Below are 16084 nucleotides of genomic sequence, written 5' to 3'. Positions count from 1 at the left end.
CCAGAGAACCACTGAATTGAATCTTGGTTGGTGCAGTAGAGAATAGTGGCTTGTGTGTGTTTAGTGCTACGAGGTCCCAGTCAGACAGAAAGCACTGTGAATATGCAAGTCATTATTTTAAATTTGCATTACACACAGTATAAGATAGGCTGCTACAAAATGCGCAAAAAAGGTTTAGAACCAAAAAAGTGCTTCCAAAATATAGATTTTAGTAATACTCAGACAATTCAAAGTTCAGCTGGTAACCCCCTTGCAATACCACTCAAAAAGAATAAATCTGAGTCATTGGGAAGTTTCACGTGATTCCATCAGTTATAGCCACTAACTGCTTCCAAGCACCCTTTACATTTTCAGATTAACAAGTTATGCACAATTTCATTTCTTTCAAGCAAGCAGGCAACCTGGCAAGAAGGCTTATTTAGCTGTCTGACCATCTTTGGTTTCACAGCACAGGAGACTCCCTGCCATACACTTGACCTGAAGCATTTCAGCTCTTGGAATTAACCGCCCAGGCCAGTTGTCTTTTCACAAAAAGTAGGATCACTGTTTTTCATAAATTAAAAAAGTATGGGTACGTCGTGCCCCTCAGATCCCCCCATTTCGACCACTGCTTGAGAATCTCCTTAGATTACAAAAACAAAGCCTTGACTGTGAGATAGGATGTGTGAGTGCACAGGAGTGGCATTGTCAATACTCAGTGGATGGGGCACCCGTTCTGGCACAGCGCCCCACTGAGTAACTATGCTGCTGTGGAGTTAACCACCCAAAGAATCTCTATAGGAGGCCAGTAAATTTCCTAAAGTGGATGTCCATTCTTGGACTCTGCTTCATATTATGGAGCAATGGCAGATCTGTTTGTAGCTCTAATGGTTTCATTCAATTCACCCTTCTTTGGGGGAAGTGCGCTTGTCTGGACCTTTGTGGGTGAGTACATCAGGCGACCCGGAGCATTCAGGAGTAGCCGAGTAACTGTGGAGAGCCCACTCTCACAGCTTTGTTTTCCAGGCTAGAAGCCAGAGTCATCTGTCAGGTTCCAGTATCAAGGTAAGCAAAACATACTCAACTCCAAACAATTTAAGCCAAAAATATTTAGCACATCCAAATCCATCCCCACTGTTTTTATGGGGGCAATCCTGAACAGTTCCAGCTACCCAAGATACTACCGTCCAGACAGATAAAATTAAAGATCTCAATCAGGGGGGGAACACTCAATTCAAAGTTCAGCATCTGTTAAATCCATTGGGCCCAATATATAAAAAGGAAACAGTCTTGATATAGTACAAAAATCTACTTTATTGAATTACAAATTTAAATCCAATACAACCAACAAATTTTATTCAAATTAATTTCTTCAGGGCGTAGCTCATATAGCCTAATTTTAGTGGTCTAGGCCGAACCAAGAAGGAATCCATTGAAAATTCACCATTCGACAATTTTATCCTTAGTATTGAATTCCTACTGTAGGCTGCTAACACTGACATGCTGTGCGCTAATACCTGCTTATACCTTTATGAATTGAATTTCAATACTGAGATGAAAATGGCAAACTGTTGATTTGCAATGAATTATTTTTAGGATGGGCCTAAACTAACAACATTTGAACCCCAAAGAAGTTCATTTGAACGAAACAAGTTGGCTGTTTTGGTTTTAAAACTAGAACATAATTAAGAAGATTTTGACAGTGTGTTAGATACACTTGATAATTCTTCTCCCAGGAAAATCACTTTTAGAAAAGCAGTCTTTAACTTCCTAAAATGTATTATATCAACATTTCATGTTACAGTTGCAATTTTTCTGTCTGTCATATTCTGTTGATCTTCTGGATTGTTTACTGTGAAATAAATGCCATGCGTGTAAATAATTGTTTCAGGGTCCCCTTGTAGGAGTTTCATGATTATATGTGAAAACATTACAGGGTTGGGCTTCTAGCCAGTGGTGGGTGATTACATAGGCAATGAAACCCGCCAAATGTAAAGTCGGTCAAATTATGTGATTCAAGTGCTACCTTTCAGCTGAAGGAAATGTTTGCTGAGTCAAGAGTGATTTTGTATCGCTTTTTTTTAATACACCAGGTTTCTCTTAAGCCCATTTCTTTGTGCATTCTGGTCAGCATGTACATGTATGAGAACTGTAATTCATTAGGATTCTGTGGGATCCTTCAGCTGTAATCACAGGAAACATAGGGGTGTTCATTGTAGAATAGCACAGTACTAGCACTCCTAGATATTAGGATTCAGTAAGAATAGAAATTTGCCTAACACCGTGAAGCATAAGTTTAAATTCTATTAAGGACACGGAGGCGCAGATTATGCTTTGTCTTTCGCCGCTTTATTAACATATCAAATTTCATCGCAGCCAGAAAGACATATTTAAAATACTTGCATGAAACAAAGGTAGAAATGAGTAAAAACATCAACTCCCATGACACTGAGGGAGGTCTCCAACTTCATAGTCTTTCCATAGCGTTCATGAACAGACATAGTCCTTTCAACCTGTTGGTTCCTCCTCTTTCTTCGCACATGTCATGCCAATCCATCACTGGTCCTGTTTCAAACCGTTGTTTCCTGAAAAACAGAGACAGCCTAAGGCCACCACTGAAATCAACTTCGGAGGAAGCAAAGATTCAGCAATGCGTACAAAAACCCATACGTGACAGTCTCACTATCCGCCCAATTACAAATTCTTATAACATGAATCCGTTACCTACCATCGTATGGGTGAGTTCGCACAAGACAGTGCACCAGGCGGGATAATCCTCGCCTCAGTGTCCTTAATAGAACTGAAATGTATCCTTCACGGTGTTAGGTAAATTTCCATTCTATGTCAGGACTGGAGGCTCAGATTATGCTAGTTTAAAGCTTACTTACCACTAACTGAGCAACCTCTACTATAGGCCTGAAATAAAATCTCTTGAAGGTTGAGTCCGAGGACCAATCTGCTGCCCGCATCAAGTCCTTTAGACGGGCCCCAAAAGAAAAAGCTTTCGAAGCCATCGTACCCCATGCTGAGTGAGCTCCAAATTGTTTTGTGTCAATGCCCACTTCTTGCATGACCCAACGCACCCACCTGGCTATAGGGAGGGGGGGGAGGGGGGGGAGACAGCATTGTGCGGATTCCTTAAGGCAATAAGCAATTGACGTTCGCCCGGAGGGCGCAACTCTTGAGTTAATTCTTCATATGCCTTGAGGCAACCCACAACCCACAATTTTGAGACATCCGGAAAGGCCGGATACAAGACTGTTCAGGTAAGTGACTTAGTGCGACACCCCACCGTGAACACTACCACGTCCGGGGAAAAAAAACTCTTGCTGTAACGTCCAGTGCTCGGACATCTGAAACTCGCCTGCAGGAGACTAAGCATAGAAGCATTGCCAGTTCCTTTAGAGAAAGATATGTATTCAGCTGCCAAGATAGGAACAGATTCAGGACCAAACTGACGTCCCACCGAGTGGAGTAGCGCGGTTCCGGGGGTAAGGACAGACGGATGCCCCGCAGAAGCCTGCAGACAAAGGGATGTCCCCCCCACTGGAGCCCAATCAATCGGACTGTGGCCCGCCGAAACTGCCAACCTTACTGCATTTATTGATCGGTAAGCCAGACCTTCCGTTGCCAAGTCTGCCAGGAAGTCCAAAATTAGAAATACACCTGCGACCACGGGATCCAAACCCCTTCGAAGACACCAACAAACCCATCTTGACCAGGCAGACCGATAATGTTTGTTAGTGCTATCCGCCCATGCCTTTGACAGGAGACTCTCAGCTGGTTCCGAAAGGCCCGGGAGCGACTATCGCTGCCTGAAAGCCGCCACGCCATGAGCTGCAGGGAGCCCTGGGTTACCAGATGGTGCGGTACTCTATCTGGGTTCAGAAGAAGATGAGGAAACAGGATTGGAGAATCCCCAGAAAGTTCCAGAAGAACCGGAAACCAAACTTGCGATCTCCAACACGGAGTCACCATCACCATCTCTGCCTCCTGGCGGTGAATCTGGGCTGCCGCTCTCGTGATCATTGAGAACGGGGGAAACGAGTAACCCTTCTCTTGACTCCAATCCTGGAGAAAAGCACCCGTGGCCAAGGCCATCGGGTTCGGTCTACAACTGAAAAACCGTGGGACTTGATGGTCTAGGCGCAACGCGAAGAGGTCCACTGAAAAAGGGCCCCACAGGTTCTCCAATCACTAGAAGACCGGAGGGTCCAGCTTCCACAGACTGGAATTGTGGAGGTGTCTCGAGTGCTAGTCCACAACCTGATTGTCTTGGCTGGAAGGTACTCCGTTGTCACAGAGATATGATGGGCCAAGCAGAAACCCCAGAAGACTTTTGCCAGGTTCGCTAAGGCTCGCGAACGAGGACCTCCCAAGTGATTGACGTAACGTACCGCGGAAATGTTGTCCATTTTTTTTAATTTAAAGTTTCTTTTTATTAAGCATCAAGCAGAACAGAATTACAGACATTAGTTCGTTCCAGGGGCGCGCAGGCTCCAAGGTTGCAAAACAGTCAGCTAAGGTGAGTTCAGCTTTGTACCGCCCCAGTTCATACCACACCCCCGAACAAAGTGATCAATGCTAATTTTAAGAGAACATAACCCTGAGGAGGTTCTTCAATCCAAAACCCATCCCCCAAACCCCCTCTCCCTCTCCCCCCCAAAATAACACCCCTCCCCCATCCCGGTGGTGGTAAGCTTATATAACAAGAAACCTAAAGGATAGCATCATTATCTCATCTTGATGTGAGTAGCCCAGGACCCCCACAGTTGTGTATTAAGGGCCGCGTCGTCACAACCAGACCCTGGGACCACCTATATTTGGAAAAGGTGCCCAGCCCGCACCATAGGAGGACAGACTGCAGAGGGTAGTCCCTGGGTCAGAAAAGCAACCAACGGCCCCCAGCTGAGTTTGAACCCTTTATAATTATCCCTAAAGAGATCTGCCAAGCGTTCCAAGGAAAGAATCCTCCACAACCGGGAGTGCCACAGTGACACCGCTGGGGTGTCTGCTTTCTTCCATGCAGCTGCAACAGTTAGCTTAGCAGCGCCAAGGCACGTCCACATAATCGCCTTGTCGGCCTTAGATTGATATGCTAAGGTGGGATCCCAGACACCCAGAAGGGCGAAATCTCTGGTAGTAGGAACGGGGTACCCCAGCATATCCTTGATGTGAGATAGGATCTCAGCCCAAAAAGGCCTAATCTTCGGGCAATCCCACCATATGTGCCGAAAATCTCCTTGCAGCCCCGCCAGCAGAGATTCGAGGTCCCAGGTAAGATACGACGGAGCTTGGTAGGATACAATTACCAATCATGTAAGGTCTTGTAGTGTGCTTCCCTTAGGGTCATAGAGTTGTTGTGTTGGGCAATGTCTCTCCAGGCGTGTTTCCATTCTATCTCCGACAGGTCCCTGCCCAATACTCACCCCCAGAATGTCATGAATCGAGCTGGTGGAGAACGTAGGGTGTTCAAGAGCATGTTATAGAGTGCGGAAATGGTGCCTTTCATAGTACCTGCCTTAGAGATCACCAACTGCTCCATGGGTGTGAGAGCCCTAGTGGCCGCCTCCCTAACGCGTGGGGGCGTAGCCCAGTGTTTAAGTTGAAGATAATGATAATCACTCGAGGGGAGTGCAAATTCCCTCGGACAACTTGCGAACGTTAAAACCTCATCATTATGGAACAAGTCAGACAATTTAAGACATCCTCCCTACTTCCAGCTGTCGAAAGGACCCTCGCGAATCGCCGGCGGGAATGCCGGATTGAAATGAATAGGAGTATAAGGGGATGGAAATGAGGTCCAGCCCTCCCTCCATGTGAGTCAGTCCCAGATGGTCAGGGTTGTGCGAGTGGGGGTGCTAAGATGTGCATTGTGGGGTCAGTCGCCCCTCGGCTTCCAGAGGATATCCCAAAGGGATCGTCCCACCACAGAGCGGTCCATATGGAGCCAGTGTTTCTCGGACTCCCTCGCCCACCATTTCATTGCCACTCTTTTTTTTTTTTTTTGAAAAACCTTTATTGACATTTCGATCATTGACAAGTATGGGCCTACAACCCCCCAGGGCCGGCCGCTAAGCAATCAGAGCAATAAGGTCAAATATAAGCACATGCGGCACCGCGGTAGCAAAATCTTCATACTTAAGATAGTTCGGCCCGGGAGCCGCGCAGGTAGGACACCAGGAGAAAAGGGGTTTTTCATTTTATAATGAAACAAAACAGTAGGATCAGGTGCCAAACAATTTCCCAACAGCGATAAAGGGCAGGCCGCATGATAGACGTTAGCAATAAACAGCAATCTGTCGAATCCATGGCGCAAACACAGGAAAGGATGGGGAAGAATATCAAAAACAGTTGCGCCTGCAGGCCCCCATACCTAACGCCCAGAGAACCCCCAGGAAACTGTGGCACACACGGAGAGACAACGGTTCACAGCAAAAGAGGCGTACCACGCTGATCCCAGAAAAGAAGAAACAAGAAGAAACGGAGAAGAAAAAGGAGGCCATGGAAAAAGAGAGGAAGACTGAGAAAGAAAAGAGTCCCCCCCCCAACCCCCCACCCTGCACCTCCGCAAATGAGTATGGCCCCTCCCCCCAGCAGTGTGCCTGTCGCCCTGGAACTAGACCCGAAATATAGAAGAAACAGGGAAAAAGGAATAAGAAAGCACCCCACCAGGCGGGGGGGTGGAGAAAATATAATAAACTGGAGGAGGGCCTTCAGAACATACCCCCGGCTTCTCCCTCCCGCACAGTAAGGTATCCCAACAGCAAACAATAAGTAGCACCAAATCGACCATAACAAAAGGGGGAATGGGGAGCATTGCGCACCGAATATGCTAGTAGCTGTGTCCTGGGAGTACACAACCGTGAGTTCACCCGTCTACCAGATGACCACCCCGAGGGATCAGCCTCATCCCTGACCACTCCTGGCGATGCTGCCCATGCCTACCCCCCGACCCAGCGCCATGTCCGATGTTCCAAGGTGAAGGGATGTCCCAAAACAACCGGGAAGCGACGCACACAGGTGGGGTGGAGGTCTCAGAACGCCAACACAGTCCGCATCTCGGAGGGACATCTTTCCCAGTGCTGCCCCAGGATCTGCACTGCACACAAGGTCCGGAAAGGCTGAATCATCCAAAGTAGACAGACATTGCTGGTAAAGTCCCTGGGTCACCGGAGGTCGTGCACGGGACGAGGCCACCACCTTCCACTCGGAACCACTACCTCCGGAACAGATCAAACCCTCAGTCAGCCGATCATACGGTAGCATACTGTCCGGAGTGTACGGCTGTGCCCTAATCGCAGGGATGGCCGCGACATTATCCTCCTGTGTGCAGTGTAGGAAGTCCCCGTGTAACTGCGGACCAGCATGCCGCCATTGTCCCATCGCTGATGCCACACCGTCGATCTTACTCCCCAAGACCTCGATGCCACGAGCCAAGGAGAAATGAAGGGCACCAAGGGCCTCAAGGAGGTCGCCGTACCCCAGCACTGCTCCCCGCGGTCGCTCTGCCACACTCCCAAAAGTCACACACTCCCAATCCTGCTGCGACCCGGTGGACAGGATAGTAGGCTGCATCGCAACAAGATGGCCGCCGGGGGAGGCCCGACTCGTATGGGGGCCGGGACCCAGGGACAAGCACCTCGGGGTCCACGTCGCTGGAGACAGGGGTCCGGGGGCAGGTACAAATTCAGCCGTTGCGTGGACTCGGGCAACAGTCGTCTCCACCAAGGACCAGCAGCCGCGAAAATCCGGGAGCAGTCTGCAAGGATCAGGGCGAGCTAGGGGCGGTGTCCGGGCAGCTCACCGTCAAAGGCAGGGGCAAACACCGAAGAGTCTGAGAACTGCACCCCCGGGCATGCCCTCGATCCACTACGCTTTAGCAACGGGAGCGGCCGTGGCGAGATGCAGGCCGGGGGCAGCACCGCTCCGGTGGACCGACTCCACCCAGTCACCACAGGCCGTTGTTGTTAAACTGCCACCCGGCCAAGGCGTCCACTCGAGGTCCCGGCTCCGGGGCTGCACGGGCCGCAAAGTTCATCCGCAGATTTCTCAGGCGGTACAGTAGCCAGAAACCCCGGAGTCACACGATCGGTTGCCACTCTCCTTCACAAACACGATCCCATGGCGCAAGCTGAGGATCTAGTACAGGATATCCGTGCGGGATGCGGAGGTTCACGGAGCCGGGAATCTACGCTGCCGTCTCGGTCGCCATCTTGGCTCCTCCTCCCTCATTGCCACTCTTAGCTGAGCGGCTTGGTAATACAAGTTAAAATCGGGTAAAGCCAGTCCACCCCTATTCCTCGGGCGTCTAAGCACGTGTTGGGGCAGGCGCGCCCGTCCCCCCTGCCAGATAAAGTTAGTGAGCAACGAGCGGAGACGAGGCATGAGAGATCAATCAAGATCGATGGGTAGAGCTTGAAACAAATATAAAAATGTAGGCAGTACTGACATTTTAACTGCATTGATCCTCCCGCTCCACGAAATGTACAGGGGAGACCATCGTTTAAGGTCCTGTTGAAGCTGTGTCACCAAAGGCGGGTAATTCGCTCTGTAGAGGTCGCCTAGCTTGGCCGTAAGGTGAACTCCCAGATAGAGTAAAGAGCGTTTGGCCCATTGAAAGAGTGTTTGGACTCTCAGTCTGTTCGCGTCCGCAGAAGGGAGGGTGAGATTAAGTATGTATGATTTAGACAGGTTTACCTTAAACCCCGCCACCCGCTCGAACCAACGTAATTCCCCTTGCACCGCCTGCAGCGAGGAGACCGACTCCGTAAGGGTAAGTAGTATATCGGCAGCAAACAGAGATGCCTTATGGTCGTACCCGCTAAAGGGAATTCCTCGGATATTGTCATTGGAACGAAGCCTGAATGCCAGGGGTTCAATACTGAGGGCGAATAAAAGGGGGGACAAAGGGCACGCCTGTCGGGTGCCTCTGCTCAGGGCAAAGGAGGCGGAGGGACAACCATTGACCAGGACTCAGGAGGTTGGAGGCGGTAGTTGGCCTGTACCATTTTGAGGAAGGGAGCTCTAAACCCAAACTTCTGCATAGTTAAAAAGAGGAAAGCCCAATCCACCCTGTCAAAGCCTTCTCCGCATCCAAACCCACCAGAATCGCAGGAATGTTAAACTTGGAGGCCTTCTCGATCAAGTGAATGATGCGTCTGATGTTGTCATGCTTTTGCCTGCTCTTTATAAACCCGGATTGATCCGGATGTATTAATTCTGGCATCAGGTGTTCAAGCCTCGCTGCTAGAATTGCGGAATATAATTTGGCGTCAAGGTTTAGGAGCGCAACGGGCCTATAGGAGCCGCAGAGGTGTGGGTCCTTTCTGGATTTGGGGATCACCGTGATCACAGCCTCAGCCATAGAATCCGAAACACGGGCGTCTGACGCTATGGCCTGGAATAGAGTCGCGAGGTGAGGAACTAGCTCGGAGGCAAAACATTGAAAAAATTGAGCCGTGAGGTCGTCGGGTCCGGGGGCTTTATGTAATTTGAGCCTGGAGATAGCTACACGTACCTCTTCCGAAGATATAGGAAAATCTAAGACGTCGGCCGCCGAGCGGGAAAGCTGCGGGAGCGTATCCTCGTCTAGAAACTGTTGTTGTAAGGCCGTATCAGGAGTAGTGCCCTGATATAGCTGACCGTAAAATCTCCGAAAATGTTAGCCTTAGCGGTATCGGAGTGTGTGAGGTGTCCCCGTTGATCCCGTATCCCCCAATAAAGTCCCGTTCCCTCTTTACTCGGAGTTGACGGGCCAAGTGCGTGCCCAACTTATCGCCCTGTGCGTAGGATGATTGGCGTAGTTTTAACAATGTGATCTCTGCTCGATTTGTATAGATGGAGCGGAGTTTACTCCGGAGGGCGGTGAGTTGTCGCTGTAGGGCACGTGTTGGTGTAGCTTTGTGGGCCTGTTCCACAATCTCCAACTCCCCCTCAAGAGCCTCCCTCTCCTTCGTCCTTTGTTTGTTGAGGATCGAGTTAAGTTGGATGCACTTCCCTCTCAGAACTGCCTTGAAGGCAACCAAATTGTTCTGCAGGGATGTGTCTTGGGGAGTGTTATGGGCAAAGAAGTCTACAATGGCAGCCCTGAGCTCCTCCCTGAGGACCACATCCCGAATAAGAGCCGAAGGGAAGTACCACCTAGAAGGCCCTTTAGAAGGACCGGTCCAGCTAAGGCCCAAGGTGATCAAGCTATGGTCTGAAATGGAGATCGGCAATATCTGTGCTGCCTGGAGGGCCCCCAACAAGGATTGGCTAACAAAGAAGTAGTCTATTCGGGAGTATGACTGATGCATGTGGGAGAAGTGTGTATAATCTTTTGCGGTAGGATGAAGGAAACGCCAAGCGTCACATAAGCCAAGGGTAGATAATTTCTGTCTAAACCCTTCAGAGAAGGTGTTGGCCGCCGCCCTGTTAGCGCTGGTACTGTCTAGGGTCCCATGCCAAGCCAAGTTAAAATCCCCATAAGGATAATGGGCCCTTCCGCGAACCCCCCTAACTGGTCAAGAGCGGTGGAGAGAAACTTAGACTGACCCGAGTTAGGTGCGTATAGTGAGATGAATGTGCACAGCAGGCCCCTCAGCCTCCCCTTAACCATCAACATTTGCCCCTCACGATCAGTCTTGACAGTGTCAGGTTGAAATTTCGTGGAGCTGTGGAAAATTAAGGCGACCCCATTGGGTTTAGTGGTCGTGGACGAAGTATAGATTAGCGGGTATGCTCTGTGACGGAGCCTAGTGACCTCAGCTCGCATGAGGTGTGTCTCCTGCAGTGCCACTACTTCAAATTTGCGGTCCGCGTTATATTGCTAGATTTTCTGTCGTTTCTGCGGGGAGTTCAAGCCTTTAACATTCCAAGAAGTTACGTTAACCATCAGGCAAGGAACACTCTCCACCCCCCATGCGGGCCCGCAGGTCCCGTCCACCCATACCCGGCCACTCTCAGTAGAATAGAATGTACCCCTCCCCAGTCCACACCCCCACCATCCGTCCCCCCAACCATGCTGAGATGAGTTAGGTATCCATAAAAGTGAAAATACATACCCCTAAAATCACCACAGGGACCCCTCCCCCCCCACAAACCCACCCCAACTTCCCCAAAATCTGGTGACCCGAGAGCCAACGGATCTTCGGCTCACACTTCCTCCAAAAGCCATAGGAGAAATAGTGGGTAGCACGGTCAAGGCCCGCACCCCCGATTTCAAAATCGTACAAACTGGTGAATAGCATTTTACTGAGTGGGAGAAAATGAAAAGCTCATTATCTATAGTGTCTCGATCAGAAATCGGGCGCTACCATGGCGGCCCCCCTCAGATCCCAGATGATCAAGCAGCCAGACAGCCGGGAGCCCAGCAAAAAACTGGCAATAGGGTCCCCCAAGAGAAAAAGGCTACGTTTCAACGGTTCTTTGTGACCTTGTGCCAAGATCCGGAGCGTCTCCTGGGAGATACCGCCCCAGCCGAGGCCCCCGAAGCCGGGGGGTCCTCCGTGGAAGCCAGTCCCAGGATGCGGAGGCCGTCAGAGAGCTCAGTGACATGATGTGTCTTTTTCCCATACTCGAAAGTAATGCCGAAGGGGAATGTCCAGCGGTAGCGAATGCGATCCTCTTGCAGTTTGGTGATCGGTCGCAATGTTTGCCGGCGAGCCAAGGTCGCGGGGGCCAGATCTTGGTAGAGAGAGCATCTGTGGTCTTGAAAGGACACAGCTTTCTTCTTCCTGGCAGCGGACCTTATCACTTCCTTCACTTTGAAAGAATGGAGTTTGACCAAGACATCTCTCGGACGCTTACGGCTCCCCGCCTGTAACACGCCCACACGATGGACCCTGTCCAGCTTGATTTTCAGGCGTTGTGGGGAGAGGATTTCTTCAAAGAGGCCCATCACAAAAGCCTCCAGATCCGGCCCTTCCGCCCTCTCTTCCAAATCCCGGATCCGAATGTTCTCCCGTCGAGTCCTGTTCTCCAGGTCTTCCGCCTTAAGGATGACTTGCTGAAGCTGGGTTTGGAGCGCTTGCTGCGAATCCTGTACCTTGGAAGTAGCCGTCGCCAGGTCCTGCGTCTGTTCCTCCACCTCCAGTACGCGAGTACCTACTGCGTCCACATCCTGCCGGAGGGTGGTGAGCTTCTCGGTGAGGTCACCTTTTAATTGGTCCACCGAGGACCGCAGGTCTTGTTTGATCTCTAAACACAACTCAGCTTTGAAATCACGAAGGGTGGCCACCAGATCGTCACGCATAAGCGCCATAGCCTGCAGTGGAGCAATTTCCGCTGGGGTGAGAGCCGTCTCAGGTGCCTTAAAGAACCGGGAGACTTTGTTGACGTTCTTCTTGGGCGGCATAAGGTCACCACCCCACTCCCTCGAACGCAAAGTCACTAGGATTCTCCAGACCTTGCCAGAAGGAAGCATAACAAGAGGCCAGATCGTGTCGTGTGCTCCCCCCTCGCTGTGGGGTCAGACACCCGCTGCCCACTGCCCCCCGGTATGCTCTTGAGGAACAGAAAGTGGGGGGACCCGTCCCGCTGTAGGCTCCTAAGGGATTCCCCTCCAAAGCGCGACCCGTCGCTTCCTCACACTGTAGCTGGGAGGCCGGTGCAACATCAAGGCCCAGATTGCCGAGCCACCGCTGGTGGCCGTCTCTGCCACGCTGCCATCTTAGGGTCAGGCACAGCCCTCGTGGAGCGTTTCTTTCCCCCCAGATCGGTAAAAACTGCAAGGCGCTCCTGTAGCGGGTGGTGGGGCCCCAGGCCGCTCCAGAACGTCACTCAGAGTGCCCCCCTGTCGCCGCTCCCCATTCAGCACATCGTTGCCACCTCTGCGCCAGCACTGCGGGACCCGCGAAATGGCGTCAACGAGGGCCCACCGGCACTCACTGCCTTTGGAGGGCTGGGCGCATCGGCAAGGACAGCGGAGCACCGCCGCGCCAAGGCACCGCTCCGGCGTAAGGAAGAACCCTCCACGGCCTCCTCCAGCGATCGTGGCAAATCGCAGGATTCCCGCACCGGTCCCCTACACCTGTCCGCGGTGGGCCCGGGATCTCATGAACGCCGCCTCAACTGCAAGATGCTGGAAATCCGCGGCAGATCTCTCGTCGCCGGCAGGCCATCCAGCTCACGGACAACCTCAGACGTCCAGTGGGTAAGTCTCTCGTTCACCAGGCTGTTGGGTAGCGCATAAAACAATCGGTGGGGTCCGGAGCCGAGTCGGGTCACAACCGCTCCGCCATCTTACACCCCCCAATGTTGTCCATTTTTAGGAGGACACATGAACGCACCCTGTTCCTGGTCCAACAACGAACCGCGAATGAACCCGCTAAGAGCTCTAGGCAGTTGATGTGAAGGTTCTGCTCGTCTAATGACCAGACGCCTCCAGTGGAGAAATCCCCACAATGGGCGCCCCAGCCTGACCAGCTGGCGTCGAACTAGATGATAAGGTCCAGAACAGAGCCGAAAATTGCCCGGCCGTTCCATGCTTCCATGTGGGTCAGCCACCACGCTATCTCCTCCTTCGCTTCCGTAGAGAGTGGTAGCGACTGAGCGCATGACAAACCGCTCCTGAGGTGGTGAGCTTTGAGACGCTTGAGTGCCCGGTAATGCAAGGGTCCCGGAAAGATTGCCTGGATGGAGGAGGAGAGGAGGCGCACCAACCAGGCAATCTCCCGGAGAGACGTGTGAGTTCTGACAATGGTTTGCGCAACTTGTGCCGTATGTTGGCCATCTTCCGGGACGGAAGACTCGGGGATGATTGGATGGAGTCCACCCCAAACCCGAGAAAAACCTCCTTCTGGGAAGGGCTGAGGACTGACTTCTCTGCATTGATGACAAACCCCAGTCCTTGCAGAAGGGAGACCGTTTGCTGGAGTTGCTGGGATAAGATCCTGGGGCACTGTGCCATGAATAGAATGTCGTCTGGATACACGATCATGCGTATGCCCTGTGCCCTGAGGAATTCCACCGCAGGATGGAGCACTTTGGTAAAGCACCATGGTGCTGAGGAAAGACCGAACAGAAGGGCGGTGAACTCGTAGATTAGGTCTCTCCAGCAAAACTGAGGGAACCGCCGGTGAGGAGGGTGAATCGAGACTACCAAGTAAGCATCCTTTAAGTCAAACTGTAAAATTCAGTCGGATGGAAGTAGAACATCCCGGAGGAGGTGAATTCCCTCCATTTTGAAATGGCGGTACACAAACCACCCGTTGAACTCTTTGAGGTTGATAACAGGCCAGCGACCCCCATCGGACTTGTCTACTAAGAATATGTTGCTTAGAAACCTGTCGGGATGCAGGGCTGAACGACAGATGGCCCCCTTGCGGAGTAGTGCGGAGACTTCCTCATCGCTCAGTTGTGCATCGCGACTTGAGAAGCAAATGGGACGAGGATAACTCTCTTGCAGAGGATGGTCGAAACATTGGATATGAAAACCTTGAAGGTCTGTAAGACCCATGCATCTAACGTAATGGCTGCCCAGGCGTCCCAGAAAGCCGCTAAACGACCCCAATACGGAACTGGTCCACAGGTAAAACACTCACCGCTGGAATTGCCACCTCCGGTGTTGTTCTTGAATCCTCTGCAGCCCCTGAAGCGCTGGCCTTTTGCTGGGTAGAAGTTATTATAACTTGCTTTGGAATTATACAGTCCGCGACCGGAGCCTTGTTCCCTGGGGGGATTTTGTTGGACACCACGGCGGACCGAGCGTCTCCTGCCTCGGCCGGCCCCATGGAAAACCTGCGGGTTGAAGACTCTTTTCATACTGGATTGGGCCTTATCCAAGGAGGTAAAAGTTGCCACAAAATGTCCCAATTCTTTCACAAATGGGTCCCCAAAGAGGCCTCGCTGCGCCGCTGCGCCTGCCTCCGAAGAAGCTAAATCTCCTAGCTTGGGGTCAAATTTAATCAACAAAGAGCGGCGACGCTCTGTTGACAGGGCACAGTTTGTGTTGCCCATGAAGATAAGGTCCCGTTGAGCCCAGTTCGACAACACCTCTGGTGAAATAGGGGATCCTGACACCTTCGCTTCCTCTGCCATGTCCAAAATTGTGGTCATAGGGCCAATGGCGTTGAGAAGCTTATCCTGGCATGAACGCCAGGACCTATCTATGCCCGTGCGAGGGTCTTTCATATATTTGGCCAGGAAAGTGGCCATCTTGGAGTTTAACTCCGGGGTGATAGCAACTTTCCCTTCAAGAGTAGGCCCCGGGCACTCTGCTCTAATGCAACCCAGAGCCTCCTTTTCTAAGGGCTTGCGGAAGCAACCAGCGACAAACTTGGCTACCTTGTCGCCAGGAGCCCAAGCTGCCGAGCGAGGATGAAATATCTCGTCCGGGTCCAACATACCCAAGTCCTCCTCTGGGGCTGAAGGAGGGGGAATCATCGGGCGCCATGGGCGGGAAGGGCCTGCCTCGTCCTCTGAGTCCCGCTGGGAGTCCTCATCAGGCTCTTGGTACCCTTGGGACTCGGGAGCTGGTGGAGGGGTCGGGGAGGGGGAATTCCCCTGCGCTAGGAAGGCGGTCTTACGGCGTGCAAACACGTCTTTATCCACCCCTTCTGAACACTTCTTTTTAGGAGGTGGAGGGTCCTCTCCTTTTGGAGGATCCAAAGGAGTTGCGGGCGGTACAGCGCCTGTCTGCACTAATTTGGCGCACTCCTGAACAATCCTGTCTGACATGCGTTGTTCCATAGGCCCCACCAGTTCGTTGACAACTCTGTAAATGGAGGAGTCTACGGCATCGTAGAAGTCATCCCCCACGGAATATACTCTTGGGACTCCTCATATATAGTATTCTGCGCCTCCATCATCTAAACAGGCCAACCTCAACCTCTGCAGGGGTTAAAAGGGGGAAAACAACTTTTAAGGTGTAGTGCGCTAATGTGTTGGGAGCTGGGAAACCCAGACAATATCAGTGGCAGACCTGAGGACTGCAATATTTTGGGCAGACCCAGGGCCTGCAATTAGGCTTGCACGTACCTGAGCGCGCGAGCCCTCAGGAGCACACCTGACCAGGCTTGCTACCTCACAGCGCACTGTCTAAAATTATCCAGGGAAAGTGCAAATTTCGAATCGTCTGCCGGCGTCACCGCGGGTTCAGCCCGCAATACGGACCCCTGCTGGG

General features: G+C 51.6%; 1 long non-coding RNA gene across 1 annotated transcript in view; it reads right to left on the bottom strand.

The window, feature by feature from the left end:
• Positions 1 to 2455: 2455 nt before the first annotated feature.
• Positions 2456 to 16084, bottom strand: part of LOC146799116 (uncharacterized) — a 52699-nt gene continuing 39070 nt past the window's right edge. The window contains exon 4 of the long non-coding RNA XR_014969237.1: positions 2456 to 2564. This is a non-coding gene — a long non-coding RNA (uncharacterized LOC146799116). The remainder of the gene's footprint in view (positions 2565 to 16084) is intronic.

This window comes from Triturus cristatus, chromosome 9 (assembly GCF_964204655.1).
Source record: "Triturus cristatus chromosome 9, aTriCri1.1, whole genome shotgun sequence".
In the NCBI taxonomy this organism is placed as follows: Eukaryota; Metazoa; Chordata; class Amphibia; order Caudata; family Salamandridae; genus Triturus; species Triturus cristatus.
This window is presented reverse-complemented; position numbering and strand designations above follow the sequence as displayed.